The sequence below is a fragment of the Erythrolamprus reginae genome, chromosome 3, assembly GCF_031021105.1.
Source record: "Erythrolamprus reginae isolate rEryReg1 chromosome 3, rEryReg1.hap1, whole genome shotgun sequence".
NCBI lineage: Eukaryota > Metazoa > Chordata > Lepidosauria > Squamata > Dipsadidae > Erythrolamprus > Erythrolamprus reginae.
The window spans coordinates 248,227,006-248,254,460 of NC_091952.1; the positions used below are offsets into that span (position 1 = coordinate 248,227,006).

Here is a 27,455-nt window from a genome sequence, read left to right on the forward strand (position 1 = left end):
AATCAACGGATAGAACAGAATACAATTCTTTATTGGCCAAGTGTGATTGGACACACAAGGAATTTGTCTTTGGCCCAGATGCTCTCAGTGTACATAAAAGAAAAGATACATTTGTCAAGAATCAAGGGGTACAACACTTAATGATTGTCATAAGGATCAAATAAGCAATAAGGAAACAATCAATATTAATAAAAATCTTAAGGATACAAGCAACAAGTTACAGTCATACAGTCCTAAGTGGGAGGAAATGGGTGATAGAAATGATGGGGAAAAACTAGTAAGCTTAGTAAATAGTTTGACAGTGTTGAGGGAATTATTTGTTTAGCAGAGTGATGGCGTTTGGGAAAAACCTGTCCTTGTGTCTAGTAGTCTTGGTGATAAACAGTAAAACCTCTTACCTGGCCAAGAATAATAAGCAGACCAAAAAAAAAAAAAGCACTCATTCACATTTTCCCAAACCTACAAGTAAGCTGTCCAGACATCATCTACATCAGGGCTGCCCAACCCCTCAATTTGTGGCCCACAACTGTACCAAAACTTATTTGCAACCGGGTGGGAGCTTGACTCACGCAAGTGGTGGGCTAGCACACATGCACACACTCAACGTGTAGTCCAGCTGCGTGTGCATAAACATACACACCATAGAAACATAGAAGACTGACGGCAGAAAAAGACCTCATGGTCCATCTAGTCTGCCCTTATGCTATTTCCTGTATTTTATCTTACAATGGATATATGTTTATCCCAGGCATGTTTAAATTCATTTACTGTGGATTTACCAACCATGTCTGCTGGAAGTTTGTTCCAAGGATCTACTACTCTTTCAGTAAAATAATATTTTCTCATGTTGCTTCTGATCTTTCCCCCAACTAACTTCAGATTGTGTCCCCTTGTTCTTGTGTTCACTTTCCTATTAAAAACACTTCCCTCCTGAACCTTATTTAACCCTTTGACATATTTAAATGTTTTGATCATGTCCCCCCTCTTCCTTCTGTCCTCCAGACTATACAGATTGAGTTCATGGTCTTTCCTGATACGTTTTATGCTTAAGACCTTCCACCATTCTTGTAGCCCGTCTTTGGACCCGTTCAATTTTGTCAATATCTTTTTGTAGGTGAGGTCTCCAGAACTGAACACAATATTCCAAATGTGGTCTCACCAGCGCTCTATACAGCGGGATCACAATCTCCCTCTTCCTGCTTGTTATACCTCTATCTATGCAGCCAAGCATCCTACTTGCTTTCCCTACCGCCTGACTGCACTATTCACCCATTTTGAGACTGTCATAAATCACTATACCTAAATCCTTCTCTTCTGAAGTATTTGCTAACACAGAACTGCCAATACAGTGGTACCTCAAGATATGAACCCCTCGTCTTACGAACAACTCGTGATACGAACCCGGGGTTCAGAAAATTTTTTCCTCTTCTTATGAACTTTTTTCGAGTTACGAACCGGCGTTCGGAGACTGCTGGGAAGCCGCGCGGCTGTTTTAAAAGGTGACAGCCGGGCGGCGGGGCTTCCCAGAAGCCTCCCGAAAGCCAGTTCGAAACTCGAAAAAAGTTCATAAGAAGAGGCAAAATTTTTCTGAATCCCGGGTTCGGTTCGGGAGGTTGCTGGGAAGCCCCCCAGCCCGGCTGTCACCTTTTAAAACAGCCGCGCGGCTTCCCAGCAGTCTCCGAACGCCGAACGCGGAAGTTCGGGTTTGGCGTCCAGCTTCGGGAGACAGCTGGGAAGCCGCGCGGCTGTTTTAAAAGGTCACAGCCGGCCTGGGGGGCTTCCCAGCACCCCCCCGAACCCCGAACCTTTGCCGAACTTCCGGGTTCAGGGTTCGGGGGGTGCTGGGAAGCCCCCCAGACCGGCTGTGACCTTTTAAAACAGCCGCGCGGCTTCCTAGCAGTCGCCGAACGCCGTTTTTTTGCGGGGGGTTTTTTGGTTGCACGGATTAATTGACTTTATATTGTTTCCTATGGGAAACAATGTTTCGTCTTACGAACCTTTCGTCTTACGAACCTCCTCCTTGCACCAATTAAGTTCGTATCATGAGGTATTACTGTACAATACTCAGATTGAGGATTCCTTTTCCCCAAGTGCATTATTTTACATTTGGAAACATTAAACTGCAGTTTCCATTGCTTTGACCATTTACCTAGTAAAACTAAATCATTTACCATATTACAGACGCCTCCAGGAATATCAACCCTATTGCACACTTTAGAGTCATCGGCAAATAGGCAAACCTTCCCTACCACACCAACAGTGTGCTACTGGCATAGGTCGTTTCCCCTTCCACTAGCCAGGCTGCCAAGTCGCAAAGATCACTGATCTACACAACAAAGGCAGGAACTGGGCATGTCTAGTTTAATGAAAAGAAGGACCAGGGGAGACATGAGAGCAGTGTTCCAATATCTCAGGGGTTGCCACAAAGAAGAGGGAGTCAACCTAGTCTCCAAAGCACCTGATGGTAGAACAAGAAGCAATGGGTGGAAACTAAACAAGGAGAGAAGTAACTTAGAACTAAGCAGAAATTTCCTGACAATTAGAACAATTAATTAGTGGAACAGCTTGCCTCCAGAAGTTGTGAATGCCCTAACACTGGAAGTTTTAAAGAAAATGTTGGATAATCATAAGTAGTGTAGTTTCCTGCCTAAGCAGAGAGTTGGACTAGAAGACCTCCAAAGTCCCTTTCAACTCATTGTTGTTGTTGCTGCTGCTGTTGTTGTTGTTGTTATTATTATTATTATTATTATTATTATTATTATTATTATTATATCAGGAAAGACTTAATGAACTCAATCTGTATAGTCTGGAGGATAAAAGGAAAAGGGGGGACATGATCGAAACATTTAAATATGTTAAAGGGTTAAATAAGGTCCAGGAGGGAAGTGTTTTTAATAGGAAAGTGAACACAAGAACAAGGGGACACAATCTGAAGTTATTTATTCATTTATTTATTGGATTTGTATGCCGCCCCTCTCCGTAGACTCGGGGCGGCTAACAACAAGTTGGGGGAAAGATCAAAAGCAACATGAGAAAATATTATTTTACTGAAAGAGTAGTAGATCCTTGGAACAAACTTCCAGCAGACGTGGTTCATAAATCCACAGTAACTGAATTTAAACATGCCTGGGATAAACATATATCCATCCTAAGATAAAGTACAAAAAATAGTATAAGGGCAGACTAGATGGATCATGAGGTCTTTTTCTGCCGTCAGTCTTCTATGTTTCGGTTATTATTATTATTATTATTATTATTATTATTATTATTATTATTATTATTATTATTATTATTACAAAGAACAGTTACAGGAATTCGGCATATCTAATCTAATAAAAAGAAGGACTAGGGGAGACAGGATAGCAGTGTTCTGATATTTGAGGGTGACCACTCCTACAAAGATGAGGCGGTCAAATTAATTTCCAAAGCACGTGAAGGCAGGACAATAAGCAACGGATAGAAACTAATCAATGAGAGAAGCAACCTAGAACTAAGGAGAAATTTCCTAACGGTGAGAGAGCATTCAACCAATGGAACAGAAGTTGCCTTCAGAAGTCGTGGGTGCTTGTTCCAACACTGGAAGCTTTCAAGAAGAGGCTGGACAACCAATGGTCTGAAATCGTATAAGTTTTTCTGCTGAAGCAGGGTGTTGGACTAAAAGACCTCCAGGGTCCCTTCCAACTCAATTATTCCGTGTTGTACATTCTAAGTCGAAGGGATGACCCTCCCTTCCCCAGTACAACCAGGAAATGTGACCTTTGTTCATTGGCGTTCAAGTTTGGGATGGGAAAGAAAGAAAAACGCTGGTTGCATCTATTGAGACAGATCAGGAAAGAGGAAATGGCGAGGGGGGCGTTTTTATTATTTATTACTTGGATTTGTATGCCGCCCCTCTCCGAAGACTCAGGGCGGCCCAGGTACGCCTGGTGCACCAGTTGCGGCCCTATCTGGATCGGGAGTCACTGCTCACAGTCACTCATGCCCTCATCACCTCGAGGATTCGACTACTGTAATGCTCTCTACATGGGGCTACCTTTGAAAAGTGTTCGGAAACTTCAGATCGTGCAGAATGCAGCTGCGAGAGCAATCATGGGCTTTCCCAAATATGCCCATGTTACTCCAACACTCTGCAGTCTGCACTGGTTGCCGATCAGTTTCCGGTCACAATTCAAAGTGTTGGTTATGACCTATAAAGCCCTTCATGGCATCGGGCCAGAATATCTCCGGGACCGCCTTCTGCCGCACGAATCCCAGCGACCGGTTAGGTCCCACAGAGTTGGCCTTCTCCGGGTCCCGTCGACTAAACAATGTCGTCTGGCAGGACCCAGGGGAAGAGCCTTCTCTGTGGTGGCTCCAACCCTCTGGAACCAGCTCCCCCCAGAGATTAGGATTCCCCCACCCTCCTTGCCTTTCGGAAACTCCTTAAAACCCACCTCTGCCATCAGGCATGGCGGAATTGAAACATCTCCCCCTGCCCATGTAGTTTTGGTGTATGATTCGATTGTGTGCTTGTTTTTTTATATATTGGGGTTCTTTTGGATTTTTTAACTTAAAACTGTAATTTAGATTGCGAAATATTAGATTTGGTACTATGTTTTGTTTACCATTGTTGTGAGCCGCTCCGAGTCTACGGAGAGGGGCGGCATATAAATCCAATAAATCTAATCTAATCTAAATGCAATTCTTCCGGTCCCCTGGAATCTCAGTTGCCTTAATTCTACCAGCCCTGACATCCCGCAACGACTAAGAGCAGCTGTCAACTGTGGCAAAGCTGACAAATGCTACTGTAAATCTTCCTGCTTGGGGACGCCTGTCTAGGCATCTCAAATATCAACTATCTGATCTTTACACAGAAGCCATGGAGAACTGTTGAGATAGCTAGATGCAGGGTGATCAAAGATAGGTCTCCAAGTGTATAGCAGATCCCCAACAGGATTTCTTTTTGGGGGCTATAACATTTTTGTTTTCTCCACCATAAAATAAAACAATATATAGTTGCAAACACAACAACAATGCTTAAAATCAATCACAGACCTGCCACATACTTTCCAGGGACCAATAAGGGCTCACAGAGTTGGCCTCCTCCAGGTCCCCTCGACTAAACAATGTCGTTTGGCGGGATCGCGGGGGAGGGCCTTCTCTGTGGCTGCCCCAGCTCTATGGAAACAACTACCCACCAATGTCCGTACTGCTCCTACCCTATTGGCCTTTCGCAAGACCTGGCTTTACAGGCAGGCCTGGCTGGGGGCCATGAATTGTCCATCTTTCATGGCCAAATTTTATTTTATGAATGGTGTGCATACATAAGATTTGATTGGTTTTTATATAAATGGGTTTTACTGGGGTTAGTTTTTTAGAGCTTATATTCGACTTCTTTTTTATTGCTGTATCTTTTTGTATTGGTATTATGTTGTAAGCCGCCCTGAGTCCTTTGGGATTGGGCGGCTTAGAAGTCGAATAAATTGAATGAATGAATGAATGAATGAATGAATGAATGAATGAATGAATGAATGAATGAACGAACAAACAAACAAACAAACCAAACAAACAAACAAACATTTAACTTTTATTTCCTTATTACTCACTCAATGGAAGCTCTTATCTCTCCTCATCTAAAAATTTCTATTAATTTTATACAACACTGTCAATTCTTAAAAGTCTAAATATTGATTTAAATTTTGGAAGCCAGATGGCGAAGATGAGAAATGGTGATAGCACTATATAATGATATAACACAAAATTTACTCCTTGTTTAGATTTTAAATATATAGAACTTTATTTTACGAAGTGTATGATATATTATGAATAGTTTCTTTTATTAAAGATATATATAGAGAGAATTTTTATTAGCTATACGATACAATATTAAAATTTAGATAAGATGTTTTATTAATGTTTGCATTGATGTAATGTAACTATTTATATACTGCTCAAAAAAATAAAGGGAACACTCAAATAACACATCCTAGATCTGAATGAATGAAATATTCTCATTGGATACTTCGTTCTGTACAAAGTTGAATGTGCACAACAGCCTGTGAAATTGATTGTCAACCAGTCTTGCTTCCTAAGTGGACAGTTTGATTTCACATAAGTTTGATTTGCTTGGAGTTATATTGTGTATCTATAGCTGACATACATATTGCCCTTCAAGATTAAAATACTGTACCTTCATTCCGTGTTGGGGGAAAAAACAGTCAAGATTAATTCAAGGTTTGGAAAAATATTTTTTCAAATTTAAAGTTCTATATGTGTTCCCTTTATATTTTTGAGCAATGTAGTAAGATGGAGAAAAATAATTTTTATTTAGACTTTTAAAAGAACAGGATTTCTGATATATAGGCCAGCTCCTGAGTTACAGGGAACTTAGCAGAATACAGTGATACCTTGTCTTACAAACTTAATTGGTTCCGGGATAATGTTCTTAAGATGAAAAGTCTGTAAGACGAAACAGTGTTTCCCATAGGAATCAATGGAAAAGCGATTAATGCGTGCAAGCCCAAAATTCACCCCTTTTGACAGCCGAAGCGCCCGTTTTTGTGCTGCAGGGATTCCCCTGAGGCTCCCCTCCATAGGAAACCCCACCTCTGGACTTCTGTTGCCAGTGAAGCACCCGTTTTTGCGATGCTGGGATTCTCCTGCAGCATCGCAAAAACACAGAAGTCCGGAGGTGGGGTTTTCCATGGAGGGGAGCCTTGGGGGAATCCCAGCAGCGCAAAAACGGGTGCTTCACTGGCAACGGAAGTCCGGAGGCGGGGCATCTCAGCGGCGGCGGTGGGTTTGTAAGGTGAAAACAGTTTGTAAGAAGAGGCAAAAAAATCTTAAACCCCGGGTTTGTATCTCGAAAAGTTTGTATGATGAGACGTTTGTAAGACGAGGTATCACTGTATTTCAAGTCCGTCTCATGTTCACTCAAACCATCACCTTCCTGCAACTGACTGTTTGCCAAAGAGATCATAGGAAGTTCAGCAAGATGCCAAACTGAACAGCTGAAGTTGAAAGACAAAGCTCAGGGACTGGCAACAAAAACAGCTGCAACGTACAAAGGGAGGTGAGACAGAAACTAAAGATACGCTTTCAAAGGATGGTTGGGAGGTGACAAATGGTTTTGATGACTGGCAAGGAATTCCAGGGGTGTTCCAAAACTTAATGTTCTTTTCTCTTTAAAAACAAAAACAAAACACAACTGTTACCCAAATAGGAAAAGGGGGTTATTTCTAGGCATTCGATTATACAAGTGGAAGATAAGCTGACATACCTATTGTCCTTCAAGATTAAAATACCTCCGTTCTGTGTTGGGGGAAAAAACCGTCAAGATTAATTCAGGGTTTGTAAAAATATTTTTTTAAAAAAAATATCTGCAAACTTCCAAGTCATCCAGACTGTTCTAAAGTGGACAAAACTGAACCTAGCAATTTCACTAAAATACTTTGCACAAACCTGGGCTTTATTAACAGTGGGATAGAATCAAAATCACAAGAAGTGATATTTTATAATGCCTTGCGCCACTCTCAAATTTCTTAGAAATTTTTTCGGAGCTCAGGTTCTTAAGTAGAAAATGGTTCTTAAGAAGAGGCAAAAAAATCTTGAACACCTGGTTCTTATCTAGAAAAGTTCTTAAGTAGAGGTGTTCTTAAGTAGAGGTACCAATGTATAGAAACATAGAAAAATAGAAGACTGACGGCAGAAAAAGACCTCATGGTCCATCTAGTCTGCCCTTATACTATTTCCTGTATTTTATCTTACAATGGATATATGTTTATCCCAGGCATGTTTAAATTCAGTTACTGTGGATTTACCAACCACGTCTGCTGGAAGTTTGTTCCAAGGATCTACTACTCTTTCAGTGAAATAATATTTTCTCACGTTGCTTTTGATCTTTCCCCCAATTAACTTCAGATTGTGTCCCCTTGTTCTTGTGTTCACTTTCCTATTAAAAACACTTCCCTCCTGAACTTTATTTAACCCTTTAACATATTTAAATGTTTTGATCATGTCCCTCCTTTTCCTTGTCCTCCAGACTATACAGATTGAGTTCATTAAGTCTTTCCTGATACGTTTTATGCTTAAGACCTTCCACCATTCTTGTAGCCTGTCTTTAGACCTGTTCAATTTTGTCAATATCTTTTTGTAGGTGAGGTCTCCAGAACTGAACACAGTATTCCAAATGTGGTCTCACCAGCGCTCTATATAAGGGGATCACAATCTCCCTCTTCCTGCTTGTTATACCTCTAGCTATGCAGCCAAGTATCCTACTTGCTTTTCCTACTGCTCGACCACACTGCTCACCCATTTTGAGACTGTCAGAAATCACTACCCCTAAATCCTTCTCTTCTGAAGTTTTTGCTAACACAGAACTGCCAATGCAATACTCAGATTGAGGATTCCTTTTCCCCAAGTGCATTATTTTACATTTGGAAACATTAAACTGCAGTTTCCATTGCTTTGACCATTTATCTAGTAAAGCTAAATCATTTACCATATTACAGACCCCTCCAGGAATATCAACCCTATTGCACACTTTAGAGTCATCGGCAAATAGGCAAAACTTCCCTACCAAACCTTCCCCTATGTCACTCACAAACATATTAAAAAGAATAGGACCCAGAACAGACCCTTGTGGCACACCGCTTGTAACCTGCCTCTGCTCAGAATACTCGCCATTAACAATAACTCTCTGATGTCTATGCTTCAGCCAGCTTGAAATCCACTGAACTATCCAGGGATTAAGTCCAATCTTCACTAACTTATCTATCAGCTCTTTATGTGGAACCGTATCAAAGGCTTTGCTGAAGTCCAGATAGGCAATATCCACGGCAGCACCTTGATCCAACACCTTTGTGACATAGTCAAAGAAATCAATGAGATTAGTCTGACATGATTTGCCTTCAGTAAAGCCATGCTGATTGAAGGCAAATCATGTCAGACTAATCTCATTGATTTCTTTGACTATGTCACAAAGGTATGTCTGTTCTATGGTGTTTGATGTGCCGATTCCAAAAATAAGCTTAGTTTTGCTCTATCATATAAAGTTTCTGATATAGAACCATTTTTGTTATTATGTTATTTCTACATTTTCAACGTATGTGGTAATTACTGTTTTCTTAACGTCACCAGTATATTTCCTATACAGTGATACCTTGCCTTACAAACTTAATTGGTTCCGGGACGAGGTTCTTAAGGTGAAAAGTTTGTAAGACGAAACAATGTTTCCCATAAGAATCAATGGAAAAGCAATTAATGCATGCAAGCCCAAAATCCACCTCTTTTATTTTATGTATTTATTTATTTATTTATTATTTAGATTTGTATGCCGCCCCTCTCCGCAGACTCGGGGCGGCTCACGGTTTCGCCAGCCGAAACGCCAGTTTTTACGTTGCTAGGATTCCCTGAGGCTCCCTTCCATGGGAAACCCCACCTCCGGACTTCCAGCAGACGTGATGCTGCAGGGGAATCCCAGCAGGGAAATCCCAGCATCGCAAAAACGAGTGCTTCGCTGGCAACGGAAGTCCGGAGGTGGGGTTTCCCAGCAAAGGGAACATCAGTGAAATCGCATCATCGCAAAAACACCAAAGTCCTCGAAACCCCACCTCCGGGCCTCTGTGTTTTTGCAATGCTGTGATTTCACTGAGGCTCCCCTCGCTGGGAAACCCTACCTCCAGACTTCCGTTGCCAGTGAAGCGCCCATTTTTGCCCTGCTGGGATTCCCCTGCAGCATCACAAAAATACGGAAGTCCGGAGGTGGGGTTTCCCAGGGAGGGGAGCCTCAGGGGAATCCCAGCAGCACAAAAATGGGTGTTTCTCTGGCAACGTAAGTCCGGAGGTGGGGCATCCCAGCGGTGGCGGTGGGTTTGTAAGGTGAAAATAGTTCGCAAGAAGAGGCAAAAAAATCTTAAACCCCAGATTTGTATCTCGAAAAGTTTGTATGACGAGGCGTTTGTAAGACGAGGTATCACTGTACCTTATAATAATAACGATGCTGCTCTGTGGAAACTATGCCTGCTACAGAAAAACTATATACATTTTTGAAATCAGAACCAAAAAAAAATGATCCAGAAAAGTACAAGGTCAACTACCATGATTACAAAAAATATTTTCTTGTAGACCTGTGTTATTAGCACAAAGGTGTCCTTTCCTGACACAATTTCACCGGGATCACGCAAACACTAACTTTTTTCTGTTAGCTTCTCTTCTGCTGCTGCTCTAATCCCCGGAGGAAAATATAAATGTCCACCCAACGTCTTTAAAATTAGACTCTTCCATTGGAAACTTGCTGGCAGCAACAATTACAGTATCATTCAGGAATGGTCAGCATCGAACCAGACAGATAAAAGAAAAGTAATTTATTGAAGACTGTGTACTTCCAAAAAGCCTCTTCTGGGAATTTGTTGTGCAACACTGAATATCTACCTAAGAGGACACAGGTTAACTTTGCTTTGATCTCCAAGGTCACAGGCAAAGCTCGGTAAAGCCATCCATCGCCAGCCGAGAAGATCATTGTAGCACAATCTTTAAGTAACTGCTGTCATCCTCCGTGGTCCAGTTTATTTATTTATTTATTTATTAGATTTGTATGACACCCCTCTCCGTAGACTCGGGGCGGCTAACAACAGTAATAAAACAACATATAACAAATCTAATATTTAAAATAACTAAAAACCCTTATTAAAAACCAAACATACACACAAACACACCATGCATAAATTGTATATGCCTGGGGGGAAAGGAATATCTCAATTCCCCCATGCCTGACGACAGAGGTGGGTTTTAAGGAGCTTACGAAAGGCGAGGAGGGTGGGGACAATTCTGATCTCTGGGGGGAGCTGATTCCAGAGGGTCAGGGCCGCCACAGAGAAGGCTCTTCCCCTGGGTCCCACCAAACAACATTGTTTAGTCGACGGGACCCGGAGAAGGCCAACTCTGTGGGACCTAACCGGTCACTGGGATTCGTGCGGCAGAAGGCGGTCCCGAAGATATCCTGGTCCGATGCCATGAAGGGCTTTATAGATCATAACCAACACTTTGAATTGTGACCGGAAATTGATCGGCAACCAATGCAGACTGCGGAGTGTTGGTGTAAAATGGGCATACCTAGGGAAGCCCATGATTGCTCTCGCAGCTGCATTCTGCACGATCTGAAGTTTCCGAACATTCTTCAAAGGTAGCCCCATGTAGAGAGCTTTACAGTAGTCAAGCCTCGAGGTGATGAGGGCATGAGTGACTGTGAGCAGTGACTCCCGGTCCAAGTAGGGCCGCAACTGGTGCACCAGGCAAACCTGGGCAAACGCCCCCCTCGCCACAGCTGAAAGATGTTTCTCTAATGTGAGCTGTGGATCAAGGAGGACGCTCAAGTTGCGCACCCTCTCCGATGGGGTCAATGATTTCCCCCATCAGGGTGATGGACGAACAGATGGAATTGTCCCTGGGAGGCAAAACCCACAGCCACTCCGCCTTACCAGGGTTGAGTTTGAGTCTGTTGACACCCATCCAGACCCCAACAGCCTCCAGGCACCGGCACATCACATCCACTGCTTCGTTGACTGGACATGGGGTGGAGATGTACAACTGGGTATCCTCTGCATACTGATGTTTAAGAGACCAGGAGGCCTTCCACACAGTCACTCAAGTCATCACCTCTCGTCTTGACTATTGCAATGCGCTCAACATGGGGCTACCCTTGAAGAGCGTTCAGAGACTTCAGCTGGTGCAAAATACAGTGGCACTTGCAATTATGGGTGTACCTAGGTACGTCTGTATTGCTCCATCTTTATGCAAGCTGCATTTGTTGCCAGGTGGTCTTCGAACGCTATTCGAAGTGTTGGTTATTACCTTTAAAGCCCTAAATGGCTCAGGGACAGACTATTTACGGGACCACCTCCTCGCTCCGGCCAGTAAGGGCCCCCAGAGTCGGCCTTCTCCAGGTCCCATCCGCTAAACAATATCAGTTGGCGGGACCTCGGGAAGGTCCTTTTCTGTGGCGGCTCCGACCCTGTGTAATCAACTGCCCCCAGAGATTCGCATTATCTCCGCCCTACTGGTCTTCCGGAATGCTGTCAAGACCTGGCTTTTCCGGCAGGCCTGGAATTAAAATTGATTGTTAGTACGCATGGTTTTTTTATGATATATGTGATTTTATTGATTTTATCAATTGCTTTTTCACTTGTATTGTATATATAAACATTGTTAGCTGCTCAGAGTCTGTTCCGCAGCGAACGGCATATAAAAGAAAGGAAGGAAGGAAGGAAAGAAAAAAAGAAAGAAGGAAGGAAGGGAGGGAGGGAGGGAAGGAAAGAAAGAAAGAAAGAAAGAAAGAAAGAAAGAAAGAAAGAAAGAAAGAAAGAAAGAAAGAAAGAAAGATTTCCAAGCCAGGGTAGGAAATGTTTATAAATCAGTCCTTCTACTCTTAACTTAACCCTTAACTAGGCGACTCTGAAAATTGCTAAAAGATAGATTTCAGGAAACAGGCATTTCTTACAGAGGCTGAGCAAATAAAATGACCCCTTTTTTTTCCTGACTGATACACATTATGATTTCTCAAGCACATAGGCAGGACGTGATGCGAGAATGAACATGACCTTTTTTCAAAGAAAGGATGCATCAACTAAAAATTGAGGCCGGGATGGAAAAATATTATTTTTAAACCTCAGGTGGGTTATTAAAAGAGCCGGGGTGGCACAGTGGTTCGAGTGCAGCACTGCAGGCTACTTCAACTGACAGCTATCTGTAGTTCAGCGGTTCAAATCTCATCACCGGCTCAAGGTTGACTCAGCCTCCCGTCCTTCTGAGGTGGGTAAAATGAGGACCCAAATTGTTGGAGGTAAGAGGCTGATCCTGTAAGTCGCCCTGAGTCCCATGGGATTGGGGGGCATGGAAGTCAAATAAATAACTAATTAGATAAATAGATAAATAATAAAATAGATAAATAGCTAAATAACTTGCTACAGCCCCTGGACCTCACACGTTCAATGGATGTTTATGTTGCTGTAGAGCAGTATTTCCCAACCTTGGCAACTTGAAGATATCTGGACTTCAACTCCCAGAATTCCCCAGCCAGCATTCGCTGGCTGGGGAATTCTGGGAGTTGAAGTCCAAATATCTTCAAGTTGCCAAGGTTGGGAAACAACGCTGTAGAGAGTGTCTCATAGAAACATAGAAACAGAAGACTGACGGCAGAAAAAGACCCCATGGTCCATCTAGTCTGCCCTTTTACTATTTCCTGTATTTTATCTTACAATGGATATATGTTTATCCCAGGCATGTTTAAATTCAGTTACTGTGGATTTACCAACCACGTCTGCTGGAAGTTTGTTCCAAGGATCTACTACTCTTTCAGTAAAATAATACTTTCTCATGTTGCCTTTGATCTTTACCCCAACTAACTTCAGATTGTGTCCCCTTGTTCTTGTGTATACTTTCCTATTAAAAACCCTTCCCTCCTGAACCTTATTTAACCCTTTAACATATTTAAATGTTTCGATCATGTCCCCCCTTTCCCTTCTGTCCTCCAGACTATACAGATTGAGTTCATGAAGTCTTTCCTGATATGTTTTATGCTTAAGACCTTCCACCATTCTTGTAGCCCGTCTTTGGACCCGTTCAATTTTGTCAATATCTTTTTGTAGGTGAGGTCTCCAGAACTGAACACAGTACTCCAAATGTGGTCTCCCTTCGGGGTCTTTTTGTGTGGGTCGGGGGGGGGGGATTTTGAACTGGGGTCTGCTTCAGCATTCTGGTATGGGGCTTTGTGCAAAGGCTGGAGTGAAGCACCGCTGGTAGCGAAGAATCTGGGTGGGGGTGGGGTGTCTTGTTCCAGTGGGACTGTATCATGGCCAAGAACTGTGTAACCACTTCAGCCCGTGAGCCTTCAGGTGCAGTATCTGGCCTTGCACTCCTGCAGGTCTTCCCTTTGCTTGGAAAGCCTATGCTGCTAGTCCTCAGCGAGGTGCTTCTGCTGAGCCTCCTTTTCAGGTCAAATCCAATTTCAACTCAGCCAACTGTTTTGCTAACTCTTTCGCACCGTGGCTGCTTAGCTCCAACAACTGCTTCTTGTTGGGGCACTAAGGAGCCCGGGCGGGAGTAGTAGCCTTCGAGGCACCTTTCAATGTGAGTGACACCCACCCAGTCACGTGACCACCTAGCCATGGCCACCCAGCTGGTCATTAGGCAGATCATATTAGTGGTCCACAGGATTTAAAATTATAAATTCAGTGGTCCCTAAGGTCTGAAAGACTAGAATAAAATAGAATAGAAATCTTTATTGGCCAAGTGTGATTGGACACACAAGGAAATTGTCTTTGGTGCATTTGTACATTTTAAAAAGAGATACATTTGTCAAGAATCATGAGATACAACACTTAATGATTGTCATAGGGGTCACATAAGCAATGAGGAAACAATCAATATTAATAAAAAATCTTAAGGATATAAGCAACGTTACATACATGCTGTTGTGGTTAGCTCTGGCCCAGCTCCTGCCCCAAGGACTGTGGATGTGGGGGAGACATCCACATGCTGCAGGCCTGTTTTGCCACACACACACACCCCGGTAGAATCTGCTGATGAAGGCTCCTCTGACCAAGAAGACATGAGTGACAGGGAGGAGGAGAGTGTGGCAGACAGCTCAGAAGGAGATCAATTATCTAGCTCCTCCCTGGTTTCGGAAGAAGAGTTAATGATACAGCCACGCGTGCGGAGAGCGATGCATAGGCAGCAACAACTGAGAGATTATTATCAATGAAAATGAGGCCACCTGTGGTTGGGTGGGGCTGTGGTAATTAGTGAGGCTGCTATAAATAGCAGCCTGTGGGTTTGGCCATTGTGGAAGATTATCTGATCATTGTGTTTCATGACTGCTTTGCTGACTTCGACCTTTTGTGTGCTGATTTTTCCCCGCTTTGAAACTAGACCAGAGCAAAGTGTGTTTCACTTTGTGAAAGAAGACGGACTGTGAATTGCCTCACAGCTGCAAGCTAAGTATCTCAGAACTGATAAGGGACTTGTACAAATTACCAATTTGTTTGGAGACGAGTGCTTTTTGCTATACCAAAAGAGGGCTTAGGTTAAGTGAATTTTCCTTATAAAGAACATTGTTTTGAATTTTCAAACGTGTGTGTGTCTGAAATTGTACCTGTGCATTTTCGGGAGGATTCTACCAGAGAGCTCGACAGAACACATGCACAGTGAGAAATTCAATGACACACTGCTTATAAAGTACATCGCTTACAAATGCTATTTCGAAACACTGCTGCAGCTATGCTATCTGTCAGAAGAAACGCAAAATTTATACACACACATTCCTGACAATTCAAATAATGTATATCTAAAGTTTCACATTTGTACCGTTACTGTAGGCTGAGGGGGGGAAATGTGGTGCATTACTTTCTGGGCGAGCCCTGTAGATCCTGTTCTGCTGTGATTATCTCATCAAAGGCAGGTTCATACAGGAACATGAAGCCGAAGGACCCAACAGATACCATCAATCAAGTCATGATGCTCAGAGGACAAAGTTTGCATATATTAGAAGGTTACATGATTCAGCCACGACAACCCAATGCTGGGAGCTAATGCCTTCCGTCTATATTATAATGGTGTTATTACTTATGACAATGACAAGCAATCATCCCGTATGACAAAAATAATAAAAGTGTAGCCATTCAGCCTGAGCCATCACAGAGTAGAAAAATAAGATATGAATCAAATAGAGAACCAACTCAATTTTTTTTTCTTTTTCAATTCAGTTGGGTTTTATTTGCTCTTCCTACCTCAAGAGGATATTAAAAGTTAAGACAAAAACAGACAGACTCCACCTTCTTGGAGAATCAAAAACAGCTAAGACAGGGGTTCTCAACCTGGGGGTCGGGACTGTTGGGTATTTTGATTATTATTAATATTATTTGTATTAGCAGAGTTCAGCTGGCTTAATTTGCAGCGGAGTTAGCATGGGAAGAAATAACACATGGTTCAGAATCCCATTTGTTAGCAATGGATGATCACTCCTTCATAAAGATGAAAAATACAATCTACTTACAATTATGTTGATTCATGCAATTGATAGATTGCAGGCAGATAGGTTTATATTCCAGTCCATATTAATAACTTCTGGATGGTCCCATGTGTGAGGATGGCTTTACTAGATAAATGGTCAAAGCAATGGAAACTGCAGTTTAATGTTTCCAAATGTAAAATAATGCACTTGGGGAAAAGGAATCCTCAATCAGAGTATTGTATTGGCAGTTCTGTGTTAGCAAATACTTCAAAAGAAAAGGATTTAGGGGTAGTGATTTCTGACAGTCTCAAAATGGGTGAACAGTGCAGTCAGGCGGTAGGGAAAGCAAGTAGGATGCTTGGCTGCATAGCTAGAGGTATAACAAGCAGGAAGAGGGATATTATGATCCCGCTATATAGAATGCTGGTGAGACCACATTTGGAATACTGTGTTCAGTTCTGGAGACCTCACCTACAAAAAGATATTGACAAAATTGAACGGGTCCAAAGACGGGCTACAAGAATGGTGGAAGGTCTTAAGCATAAAACGTATCAGGAAAGACTTAATGAACTCAATCCGTATAGTCTGGAGGACAGAAGGAAAAGGGGGAACATGATTGAAACATTTAAATATATTAAAGGGTTAAATAAGGTCCATGAGGGAAGTGTTTTTAATAGGAAAGTGAACACAAGAACAAGGGGACACAATCTGAAGTTAGTTGGGGGAAAGATCAAAAGCAACATGAGAAAATATTATTTTACTGAAAGAGTAGTAGATCCTTGGAACAAACTTCCAGCAGACATGGTAGATAAATCCACAGTAACTGAATTTAAACATGCCTGGGATAAACATAGATCCATCCTAAGATAAAATACAGAAAATAGTATAAGGGCAGACTAGATGGACCATGAGGTCTTTTTCTGCCCTCAGACTTCTATGTTTCTATGTTTCTATGGCTTTGGATTTCATCTCACACATGTGTCCTCAGCCGAGGACAATGGAGCATACAGGAGTTCAGAAGAAGAAGGTAGAATAGGTAGAAGAGAAGGGGGGGGAGCATCTACTCAACAAAGGGTTACGGGCCCAGGCAGGCCATCAGCATAGAGATGTGTTTACAAGACAGTGCAAGCATGTAGTAGAGTAGTTAAACCCAACAGGGACTCCTTTGGGGTGTCGAATGACCGTTTCACAGGGGTCGCCGAAGACCATGGGAAAAGACAAATTTCGCATGGTATTAGGAACTAAAGCTTCTATTCTGGCACCGTGGAACATATTTTTACAATCAGACCAATCAGGCATTTACAGTGGGGGTGTCCTTCTTACATTCCTGCCAATCAGCTTAAAGCTCTGTTGGGAGAATGGACGCTAGACTTATGGTTGGGGGTCACCACAACATGAGGAACTGTATTAAGGGGTTGTGGCATTAGAAAGGTTGGGAACTAAGAGGAAATGTCAGATGCAAACAACCACAATGCTACTTAGGTAGTGGTGAAATCCAATTTTTTTTTAATTCTTTGGGCGTAGCTTGGTGGGTATGGCTGGGAAAGGATACTGCAAAATACCCATTCCCTCCCCACTCCACTTACAAATCTGAGCCTCTGAAACTGTAACCGGAAAAGGCAGGAAGAAGCCTCCCTGAGGCCTCTCTAGGAATCTCCTGGGAGGAAACAGGGCCGGAAAAGGTGCGAAGAAGCTCCATGGGGCCTCTCTAGGAATCTCCTGGGAGGAAACAGGGCTGGAAAAAGTGGGAAGAAGCTCCGTGGGGCCTCTCTAGGAATCTCCTGGGAGGAAATAGGGCCGGAAAAGGCAGGGAAAAGCCTCCGTGGGGCCTCTCTAGGAATCTCATGGAAACAGGGCCAGAAAAGGTGGGTAGAAGCCTCCATGGGGCCTCTTTAGAAATCTCCTGGGAGGGAAACAGGGTCAGAAAAGGCAGGGAGAAGCCTCCGTGGGGCCTCTCTAGGAATCCCCTGGGAGGAAACAGGGCCTCCACCCTCCCTGTGGTTTCCCCAATCGCACACATTATTTGCTTTTTCATTGATTCTTATGGGAAAAATTGCTTCTTCTTACAAACTTTTCTACTTAAGAACCTGGTCACGGAACGAATTAAGTTCGTAAGTAGAGGTACCACTGTGTTTTGTTTTCCTTTCACTGTCTAACTTTCACTTCCAGTTAGATAAATATCGGGCTTAGCTGATTTAATCTTTATTTGACTCAGACGGTTGGTTATTACATCCAAAGTTGTTCCTCAAGCATACACATCCGATCAATACCAAAATGTGTCCTATGTTCTACTCTGACCTGGAGAACGAGAAAATTATTGATTTTATTATATTGCACAAATTGGCTGCTTCAAATATGCTTGTTATCGCTCCCAGCTAAAGCTAACCTGATTGGTTCTGCAACACATGCGAACGCTATTAGACTTTGATTAAATATTAATCCACGGTAGATGAAGGCAACACGGAGACGAAAGTACATATCTCAATGTTATCTCGTAACCATACCTCTCTCCACTCTTGCCAGAGGCTATAAATCAGAAGTGTCAAACTCAAGGCCGTAGGACAGATACAGCCCGCGATGTGGTCAGAACCAGCCCGTGGACCTGTCCTGGAAAATGTAAGGGGCTGGTCCACGTCACTTCAACTCTGTCTACCCAGTGAGAAGAGGAAACACGCCAGCAATTTGGGGAGTGGTGTCAAGTCAGCCACGCCCACCCAGTCGGTCACGCTCCATGGGTGCACTGTCCAGCTGATTTTCGGCCTTAGGAAAGGTCATTTTGCCCCTCAAGAGCTTCAGACATGTACGTTGCAGCTGAGCTAGGGCAATGGCTCACGTGCCAGCAGATATGGCTCCGCGAGCCACCTGTGGCACCCATGCCATAGGTTCGCCATCACTGGAATAGAGCCATGATGGTGAACCTACGCATACTACAGCTGGCACATGGAGCTATATGTGCAGGCACGCAAGCTTTTGCCTTAGCTCAGCTCCAGCACACATGTGCATGCTGGTCTGGTCAGCTGATTTTTGGCTTCCACGGAGATTCTGGGAGGGCATTTTTGGCCTCTGGAGGGCTAGGGGAGACCATTTTCTCCAGAGGCTTCCCTGGAGCCTGGGGAGGGGCAAAAACAAGCCTACCTGGCTCACCAGAAGTGGGGAAATGGTTGAGCAGAGGAATGGGCAGGTGCATGCATGCGCAGAAGGTGAGGCAGCATGGGAGGGGGTCATGCATGCATGTGCAGGGATGGGGCATGTGGGGGAAGCACTGAATTATGGGTGTGGGCACATATGTGCGTGCAATAGCATGCGCCTACACACTTTTGGCACCCGAGGAAAAAACAGTTCATCATCTCTGGTATAGAGTCTCCTGCCCAAGCAGAGGGTTGGAGTAGATGACCTCCAAGGTGCCTTCCAACTCTGTTATTCTGTAATAGAACACAACACTGAATTCTATCTATAAAAGTCCTAGGTTTCGCCACCCATGATCATGGAAGCAGGTGAGGTAGCCACAAAGTAAGACCACAGAGGAACTAGGGTAGTAAAGTACATGATGGAAGAGGTTTCATGCAACAAGTATGAGCAAGGAAATGGAGCACCTCCCTTATGAAACCAGGTTGCAACGCCTTGGTCTCTTCAGCCTTGAAAGATGGTGTTTAAGAGGTGACTTGATCGAAGTGTATAAAATCATGCATGGGATAGAAAAGGTGGATAGAGAAACATTTTTTTCTCTATCACACAATACTAGGACGAGGGGGCACTCCCTAAAGCTCATAGGTAAGAAAGCAAGGACAAATCAAGGGAAATATTTCTTCACCCAGAGGGTCCTTGGTTTATGGAATTCACTTCCAGAAGAGGTCGTGACAGCTGTCAGCCTGGATAGCTTCAAGGCAGGATTAGACAGATTCATGGATGCCAAGTGTATTGGTGGTTATTGAAACAGATGTCCATGTGCCGCCTCTATGTTGGTTGAGGCAGGCAGGATTCCCTTGAGTACCATTTGTTGGGGGTCAGGGAAAAGGGAGGGTTTTGCCTTCTATTTCTGCTCAAGATCCCCATGGACAATTGGTGGGCCACTGTGTGACACAGAATGCTGGACTCGATGGCCTTTGGCCTGATTCAGAATGGCTCTTCTTATGTTCTTATGAATGGATGGAAGAAGACTTGCAACTCACCAATGAGGACTGGTTATAGGGGAATTGTCAGTACTTGCCTACAGAAGTTGCACAACAAAGTTATTTTCGGGAATACCTGAAATTACAGATCAGATTCCTGAAAACGCCACGGGGGTATAATTTCCTGCACAAGGTGTACAGATGTTGCTTATGGGGCAGTGGCCACACCTGGAAGGGTGGAGAAAATTAAACACCTCTCTCTCTCTTCCCCAGTTCCCAAGGCCTGTTCCATCAACAGAGAAAGCAGATCCACCTACTGATATTCTAATTCTTTCACAAGAACGCACATTCCAGTATCACCCACTAATTAGGGCAAACAACCCAGGATAAATGAAGAGATGAGGATTTCTCCTTCGTTCTGTCAACCATCCCAACCATAGAAACATAGAAACATAGAAGTTTGACGGCAGAAAAAGACCTCATGGTCCATCTAGTCTGCCCTTATACTATTTTCTGTATTTTATCTTAGGATGGATATGTGTTTATCCCAGGCATGTTTACATTCAGTTACTGTGGATTTATCTACCACGTCTGCTGAAAGTTTGTTCCAAGGATCTACTACTCTTTCAGTAAAATAATATTTTCTCACGTTGCTTTTGGTCTTTCCCCCAACTAACTTCAGATTGTGTCCCCTTGTTCTTGTGTTCACTTTCCTATGGAAAACACTTCCCTCCTGAACCTTATTTAACCCTTTAATATATTTAAATGTTTCGATCATGTCCCCCCTTTCCCTTCTGTCCTCCAGACTATACAGATTGGGTTCATGAAGTCTTTCCTGATACGTTTTATGCTTAAGACCTTCCACCATTCTTGTAGCCCGTCTTTGGACCCGTTCAATTTTGTCAATATCTTTTTGTAGGTGAGGTCTCCAGAACTGAACCAGACATGGTTTTTTTTTCTGTCCATCTTTTTCCTTGAATTTTCAATAAAGCAACTACCCCTCGATTAAGGTTAAGTGCAGAGGTAGTTGAACAGGTTTTGCAAGTTCAAAATGGATCTCGAATTGCCCTCCCACAGCTGTCTCCCAATCACGAGTTTTGGAAAGCTGTTAGGGTCAGAAGCAGTTATATCAATCTACATGAAACGTGACTTTGTTTCATGACGAATTTTTATTAAGGAAAGCTGAAGTGTGTTCTGAAAGAAATAGAAATATGTTATCTTTAAAATGTTTATATCAGGGGTCCCCGAACTTTTTACACAGGGGGCCAATTCACTGTCCCTCGGACTGTTGGAGGGCCAAACTCTATAAAAAAACTATGAACAAATTCCTTTGCACACTGCACATACCTTATTTTAAAGTAAAAAACAAAATGGGAACGTACTATTTAGAGGGGGGAGAAGGTCTGAAATTCATATATGTTTATGTTTTGTTTTTAATTTTCTTTTGTTGACATCTGATTGGCTATACAAGGTTTTGTTGGCTTATGAAAAATGTATAAAGAAAGAAAGAAGCACTTTGGCATAATGGTTAATAAGTTAGAAATAAAATTGGTGTTGCACTTTTTGAAGGAACATTAAGGAGGAAATTTAAATTAAAAGAAAATGAATGTAACTGAATGACAAAATTAGAAAAAAAAACTTTTGCAACTTTTTTGATGATTGATATTAGTTACTAACAAAATACTGTACTGCATTTTATTCATGGAAAATTAGATGGTACACTGTGTTGTTTGAATGTATGTTGAGAGAAAAATTTAAAAAAATGACACACACACCCCAAAACAGTCCTTCCTTCTTCTGTCCCTCCATTCATTTCATTCTTCCTTCCTTCCTTTCTTGTTCCCTCCATTTCTCCTTCCTTCCTTCCCTCCTTCATTCCACTCCACTTCTCCTTCCCTCCCTCTCTTTCCCTTTTCTTTCTTTCTCTCTCTCTTTTCCCTGTGCTCTTGTCACTCACCGGTGGGCCGGATAAATGGCCTCAGTGGGCCGCATGTGGCCCACGGGCCGTAGTTTGGGGACCGCTGGTTTATATAGTCCTCAAAAAATAAAGTGAACACTCAAATAACACATCCTAAGTCTGAATGAATGAAATATTCTCATTGAATACTTTGTTCTGGACAAAATTGAATGTGCACAACAGCATGTGAAATTGATTGTCAATTAGTGTTGCTTCCTAAGTGAACCGTTGGATTTCACAGAAGTTTGATTTACTTGAAGTTATATTGTGTTGTTTAAGTGTTCCCTTTATTACCTTGAGCAGTGTGTATATATAGATTACATATTTCTATTTCTTTCAGAACACACTTCAGCTTTGCTTAATAAAAATTATTATTATTATTATTATTATTATTATTATTATTATTATTATTAATTAGATTTGTATGCCACCCTTCTCCGTAGACTCAGGGCGGCTCACAACATCTAGTCATGTTTCATGTAGTTCAAATTCCTAGTGAAGGTATGGCTATCTGATGAGAGAGAAAAAACCTCAAAATAGATCTATACTAGTCTCCCTTCATTTTCAATTCAGCAAAAATATGTTTTAAACACACACACATATATATAATCACTTATCACTTATATAAAATCACTCTTAGACTTTATAGCAACACTTATTACCCGTGTGTGTGTGTGTGTGTGTGTGTGTGTGTGTGTGAATCTGGCATCCCCCATTGACTTTGTCAGCAGCCAGCTGATTGGTCAGATTGTAAAAATATGTTCCAAGGTGCCAGAATAGAAGCTTTAGTTCCTAACACCATGGGAAATTCGTCTTTTCCCTTGGTCTTAGGTGACCACTGTGAAATGGTTGTCCGACCCCCAAAGGGGTCCCAACTCCCAAGTTGAGAACCATTGATTAGTTTAGTGACTAAGTGAATGGCTGTAAATAGAGGGCTATTTGCCAACCAAAAAGCAGGTACAATTTTATTTAAGTTAGTTTATGATTTGTTGGAAGCAAAATTAAGCAAAGTCTAACTTGAAAGAAGTTTATAATCAATAGTTTAATCGCATAGAATTTACAGTATAACACTTTAAAAATCCATATTCTTATCTATAAATGCAGTGTTATATTTCTTATCGATATTGTTAAATAAAGTTTAGCTGACGAGTTCTGGGTTATTGTTTTTTCAGGTTTTATTTTACCAAAACTCTCTTCATTTTTCCTTCTCAACTGTTATCCAGGCAAATTAAATTTTGACTAGAATTAATAAACCTACAGAGGCTTATTGTTCCATTATTCCATTGAGTAATAATTACTTCCGTTAAGTAATAATAGAAAATCTCTGAGTTAAGTAACTTTTGGTAAAGCTTTTTATAGTCTTATTTTTTCAATCAAATTCAGCTGCTATGATCGAAGATTTCTTACCAATTGATCTTATAAAGAGTCAATTAACCTACAAGCCATTTGAAATCCATCTGCAACTATACAGCAACCTTCTTGTACATACTCCAAGGTGTAACTTCGAAACCGCTTCTGCATTTTTGCGGAGCAAATTGAGACAAACTGTTTACTTATTTTTAATTCAGCCTGCTGAGCCTTAATACTTTCACTTCCTTTCCTGAAACTTCCTCTGTTCTGTGCCATAACAATACCTATAAACTTTTCTCTGGGAACATAAATCACTATATTGCATTAAATCCCAATTATTAAAACTTTCTTTCATCTCAGTCATAGTCACACTCTTAAAAAACAATTCCAAGAGATCCCTCTTCCCCCAAATTAAATTCCTGCTAATTAGTTTTGATAATTAGTCATAGCCCAGTCTCATTAAGCAGAATCTACGGAAAGATATCCTCAGGAATAAGAAATCCCGAGTAGGAAACAATTGAAGCATTTTATATAGTAATTAAATGAATCAATCATCTGTCAATCTTTATTCCAGGAATGGTTGGGAAAAAGTCTCGGGAGGCAAACCAACTGGGAGGAAAATTTGACCCCCAAAGTGAAAAATATTAAAAAGTTTGTTTTTCATTAAAGTGAAGAACTTTGTTCTCATCTGTGTTCTTTTATTGCTGTACTGCAAATGGAGATAGAAAAATAACCTGAAGTCAGCAATCTTACATCTTGAATGGATTCACAAATTAAGATTAGGCTGTGAAATACCCATAGCTGATTCTGGAGGAGTCAGGTTGTGTGGTTAGCTGAATGCTGCATTTTTCAAATATTCTCACCCCAAAAACATTTCAATCTCATTTAAAACCATAGTTCACTTGCACACCCAGTTGCTTTCTTCCCTAAACCTGCCAATGTGTCATAATCAGGCTGCACACATACAGTGGTTTCACGATTACCAAAAAGTTCGGACATAAACACCCTAGAAAATGTCCAGAGATACTTTACTAGAAGAGCCCTCTACTCCTCCACTCGTAACAGAATACCCTACGCAATTCCTAGGTTTAGAAAGCTTAGAACAGTGATTGCGAACCTATGACACGCGTGTCAGCACTGACACGCGTAGCCATTTTCAGTGACACGTGGCCTCCAGATAAACTTTCGGGGAGTTACGTTTCATCCTTGGCTCCTACACAGCCAGGTGCAGTAGCCGAGGATTAAAAAATTGCTGTAGTGTAGACTGTAGACTAGTGACTCTGTGCCAGAGGTCTGTAGGCCAGAACAGCAGAGCTCCCGCACAGAGCGTCTAGGCCTGGGACTTCCGCTAGGCCGAACCTCCAGCTGGCGCAGCAGGGAGCAGCAGAACACAGCAGGGGACGCATATCTGAGGTCCTGTGATCACTGTCTGGAGGCCCTGTGATCGCTGTCTGGAGGTCCTGTTGCTGGACTGCCACAGGTTCGCCATCACTGGAAGAATTCCCCCTCCTCCTCACTTATCTTAGTTCATGGCACCCCACACAAGTTAAATAACAGAAGACCAACAAAAGAAACCAACTGACAGATTAACAAAGAAGTCACTAAGCAGGTAAGTTAAATAATTATACATATTTGTTATTTAAACTATAAATATCACAAAATTATGTTTTTTTTCTCAAGGTGACACACCACCGGAGTTATGCTCAGTTTTTTGGCGAATTTTGACACACCAAGCGCAAAAGGTTGACCATCACTGGCTTAGAACTACGTCACTTTAAACACGACCTAAGCAGAGCCCACAAAATCATCTGCTACAACGTCCTTCCTGTCAACGACTACTTCAGCTTCAACAACACATGAGCACACAACACATACAAACTTAAACTAAACCGCTCTAAACTCGACTGCAGGAAATACGACTTTTTGTAACTGAGTAGTTGATGCATGGAACTCACTATCAGACTCTGTAGCATCATCCCCTAACCCCAAAAACTTTACCCTTAGATTATCCACTGTTGACCTCTCCCGATTAGTAAGAGGTCAGAAAGGGGCATGCATAAGTGCACCAGAGTGCCTTCCGTCCCCTGTCGTAATGTTTCTCTTTTACTAATATCATGTATATAAATATTATATCTTTGTATACCACCAATACGTATGTGCCAAAACAAATAAAATTTAAAAAATAAAAAATAAAGGCAGTTTATGTGCTGAGCTCCACGCAATTACCATATTTTTTCAGACTATAAGACATACCGATGTTTTAGCCACACCAAGATTTCAAAGAGGTAAGTAAGAAAAACAAGTTTTTGTCCTCCGCTATGAGCACTCTGCAGGGCTCCCAAATTCTCTGCGCACCCCGTTTTTTGCAAAAATGGGCCATTTTCCACCCGACACAGAGGGTTTGGGAGGCCTGCAGAGTGGTCCTGAGAGCTGGAGGGAAGGCAAAAACTCCATTTTTGCTAAAACCGCCCCCTTTTTGCACAAAAAACAAGAGCATTTTTGCCTTCCCCCAGAGCCCAAGAGCATTCTGCAGGCCTCCCAAAGATTCTACACCCCGTTTTTGCAAAACACAGGTCCATTTTGCACAAAAAAATCCATCTCATTTAGTTACTCTGGTTTGGGGAGGCCAAAAATAGCTGTATTAGGTGAATAAGAGGCACAAACATTTCCATCCATGGGAGGAAGGTGTGTCTTATATTCCAGAAAAAAACAGTACATGTAGACCCGTCAATGTGATTTATTTGGGAACATTAAACACACCCATGCCTTAAAACTCCCCAGGAATAATCTTCAGAGATGGGAGTGTGAAGCTTTTGTAATGATGCCATTTCAAAAAATTCTTACAAGGTTCCTTCTAAACAGCAATGTTCACTCAGTTTCCTCCTAAAAAAACCTCTGCTGTCAGCAGAAAGTTTTTAAAAGTAAACCCAGCCTTCCTCTTGCACAAAAAAACCCTGTTGTTTAGTTACTCTGGTTTTTTTACTATCTGTGAACAAAGCACTCCTTTTTTTAAAGGTCTAATCTGTCCTTATTGGACATAAAAGGGCTTTTTTATCTCCAACAACAAAAATATTCATACGTTTCCCGCAAGCAATCTTTCTGAAATCAAAACCCCCAGCATCTGACTTTTAGCATTTGCATTCAGGAAGGAAGGTAGAGCTTGTTATACAGAACGGATCCCTGGTTAGTATCTGATATCTGTTTCACTATGTACAACTGATGTTTTTATGAGTATGGTGAATTACTACTTTCATCCAGGTATACTGTATATAAATGGAGGTTGCATCCTTAACTAAAACTCAAGTTAAATGCAACGTAACACTTCCTCAACATTATATAAATGCCAGGCTAACAATTCAACCTTTCTCTCTCTCTCAAGTACATAAGATATTTCTCAACTTGAGTCCAAAATTTCTGTTGTTAAACAAGACAGCTGTTAAGTGAGTTTTGCTCCATTTTACGACCTTTCTTGCCATAGTTGTTAACTAAATCAATGCAATTCCGTTAGTAACTCGGTTAAAACAGGGAATCTGTTTTCCTCATTTCATTTTGCTTGCCAAAAGGTCGCACAAGTAAACTTTTGACCCCGGGACATTGCAAACGTCACACCTATTATATTTTTCAGAGTATAAGTGCATCTTAGTTTGGGGGAAAATAGGGGGAAAAGTCTACCTACCAAGTATTCATCTGGCTAGCGTCCTTAGTCTAGTCAGCTTCACCACATTATTTTATCTCCTGATTAGGGCTGAAAAAACCTTTTTCAGAGAGAGTAGCAATGAAAAAGCCTGCAAGCCAGGAATTAGTATTTTATTTATTATTTAGTTATTAATTGGATTTATATGCCGCCACTCTCCGAAGATTCGGGGCGGCTTACAACTTATAGCAAAAACAATGTACAACAAAATCCAATTAATTAAAGTTAAAATCTAAGAGCCTAAAAACCAATTAAAATACACTCATATCCATTCAATCACAAACTCACCATACATTCACCAGCCAGGGGGAAGTGTCTAATGACCCCAAGCCTGGTGGCATAGATGAGTTTTCAGACGAA

At 41.9% G+C, this 27,455-nt stretch overlaps 1 long non-coding RNA gene across 1 annotated transcript in view; it reads right to left on the reverse strand.

Annotated features, from left to right (window-relative positions):
- The window catches only part of LOC139166002 (uncharacterized), a 41,550-nt gene that overhangs the window by 8,417 nt on the left and 5,678 nt on the right, over nt 1–27,455 (reverse strand). The window lies entirely within an intron of this gene.